The following is a 2398-nucleotide window of genomic DNA, read 5'->3' as shown; positions in this document are numbered from 1 at the left end:
GATTTAAACACTAGGCTTTAAGGTTTGACTTGTTGGACCTGAAGCAAGGAGTTGCAAGCAGAAATTGGTGCGGGATAAGATGCTGGAGGTAAGTTATTGGATAAGCAAGTCAACACAATAACACAAAAGAAAGCGGGCAGGAGTAAAAAGTCAAAATAAAAAGTCAAAGTCAAGTTTACTGTCATATGCACGTCCATGTACACACAGGTGCATGAGAAGCTTACTTGCAGCAGCATCACAGGCACAAAGCATTAGATATTCGACATTCACAAGAAAGACAGATAAATTACACAAGGAAGAACACAACTAGAAGAAAAAAAAACAGAGCACCCGGAGGAAACCCATGCAGACACAGGGAGAACGTATGAACACCTTACAGACAGTGGCCGGAATTGAACCCGGGTCGCTGGCGCTGTAATAGCATTACGCTAACCGTTACACCACCTGCCACCATGTTGCAGTTACAGAGAAAGTGCAGTGCAGGCACTGAAGTGCAGTTCAGCCCCTCGAGCCTGCCCCACCATTCACTATGACCATGGCTGACCTACTCTGGCCTCCACTCCTCTTTATTGCCAGCTCCCCAGAACCCTCAATTCCTCGATCTTTCAAGTATTTATCTATCACCAACACAAATATATCCAATGATCTGATCTTCACCACCCTCGGGGGCAGATAATTCCAAGGATTCACCACCCTCTGAGGGAAGAAGTTTCTGCACCCCTCAGTTTTAAATAACCAGCTCCTTACTTTGAAGTTGTGTCCCCTTGTTTGTGACTCTCCCACTGGTGGAAACATCTCACCATCGACCCCGTCAAGCCCCCTTAGGATCTTGTATGTTTGAACAAGACCACCCCTCATTTGTCTGTACCTGTATATTGCAGAGGGTTTTGGGAAGGTTGGAGTTTGGCACAGTTACTGGGAGATGAAGAAGCAGAGCCCCGAGCTCCAGTGACCCAGGTCCAATCCTGACCTCCGGTGCTGTCTGTGTGGAGTTTACAGGGGCAGCACAGAGGTGCAGCAGGTCAGGCTGCTGAATCATTGGCCCCCTTCTATCCCGCTGTTGTAGTCTATTGAATGGTCCCCTACTATGGTAAAATGGACTCTTGACCTCACAATCTACCTCGTTATGACCTTATTGCCTGCCTGCAGTGAACTTTCTCTGTAACTGTAACACAGCAGCATGGTGGTGTAGCGGTTAGCGTAACACTATTACAGCGCCAGCGACCCGGGTTCAATTCCGGCCACTGTCTGTAAGGAGTTTGTACGTTCTCCCCGTGTCTGCGTGGGTTTCCTCCGGGTGCTCCGGTTTCCTCCCACATTCCAAAGACGTACAGGTTAGGAGCTGCGGGCATGCTATGTTGGCGCCGGAAGCGTGGCGACACTTGCGGGCTGCCACCAGCACATTCTCAGTGACACAAAAAGACGCTTTTTACTATGTGATTCAATGTACCTGTGACTAATAAATAAATATCTTAAATATCTTATTTTGCATTCTAATACTGTTTTCCTTTGTACTACCTCAATGCACTGTTGTAATGAAATGATCTGTATGGATGGCATGCAGAACAAAGTTTTTCACTGTACCTTGGTACATGTGACAATAACAAACCAATTCCAATTTCACTGCTCCAGCAACCCCGATAAAATCCTGACCTTTGGTGCTTACTGTGTGGAGTTTGCATGTTCTCCGTGTTACTGTGAGTGTTTCCCCTGAGTCATCTGATTTCATCCCACATCCCATAGGTTAGTTGGCCAGTGTATGTCACCCCTAGTGTGTAGCTGAGCAGCAGAATCCAGGGGAAGTTGGAGAATAGATTACAAAGAAAATTAGGGGGGTCCAGGATTGTTTTGCGAGCTGGCACAGACTCAACGGGCTGAAGAGCTGGATGCAGTGCCTCAACCCGAAACTTCGACTATCTCTTTCCCTCCATAGATGCTGCCTGACCTGCTGAGTTTCCCCAGCAGCTTGCTTTTTGCACTAGATTCCAGCATCTGCAGTCTCTTTGTGTCTCCAGCCTCCTGTGTTGTAATGAAATGTGCAAAACGATAGGGTAGTTGACTCGAAATAGAAGCAAACAGCAGTATCGTTGGGGAGCTAGGAGCTCAATTTGGGATCAAGAAGGGGCCGACAGCTTCTGTCAGTAAGCAGGGAGGGAGGTTGGTGGGGCGGGTGTGTCGTTCTCAGTGAGACTGAGATAAGTAAACACACTTATGCATCATAGAAATGCTTAGGTTTTATATTCCTCCCAAACATGCTCTCAGCAAAGGTAAAAACAAAGGAATGTGCACGCAGTAAATGTATCAACGACATGTCCCGGCGCTTCAATTGTCTGATGCAACCGGGGAGGGGTTTGAGCAACACTCGGGTCAGAAAGGAGTTAAGCGCACGTTGCGCGGA

Source organism: Pristis pectinata, chromosome 24 (genome assembly GCF_009764475.1).
Source record: "Pristis pectinata isolate sPriPec2 chromosome 24, sPriPec2.1.pri, whole genome shotgun sequence".
NCBI lineage: Eukaryota > Metazoa > Chordata > Chondrichthyes > Rhinopristiformes > Pristidae > Pristis > Pristis pectinata.
This window is presented reverse-complemented; position numbering follows the sequence as displayed.